This window comes from Arachis ipaensis, chromosome B09 (genome assembly GCF_000816755.2).
Source record: "Arachis ipaensis cultivar K30076 chromosome B09, Araip1.1, whole genome shotgun sequence".
NCBI classification, from domain to species: Eukaryota; Viridiplantae; Streptophyta; class Magnoliopsida; order Fabales; family Fabaceae; genus Arachis; species Arachis ipaensis.
Genome location: NC_029793.2, coordinates 108,790,072 through 108,790,449, shown reverse-complemented (window position 1 = coordinate 108,790,449; position 378 = coordinate 108,790,072).

Here is a 378-nt window from a genome sequence, read left to right as displayed (position 1 = left end):
CTAAGAGAAGACATAACGAACCCTCTCAAAAAGAGAGTGCAAGGCCATTACCTTACATGGTGTGGCCGAACCCAAAGAGGAGGAGGAAGGCGTGAATCCTAGTGAGGAAGACCTCCTGGGACGCTCAGTGACCAATAAGGAGTTTTCCTTTGAGGAACCAAAGGAATCTGAGGCTCATCTAGAGACCATAGAGATTCTATTGAACCTCCTTCTGCCCTTCATGAGCTCTGATGAGTATTCATCCTCTGAAGAGGATGAAGACATTACTGAAGAGCAAGTTGCTAAGTACCTTGGTGTAATCATGAAGCTGAATGCCAAATTATTTGGTAATGAGACTTGGGAAGATGAACCTCCCTTGCTCACCAATGAACTAAATGC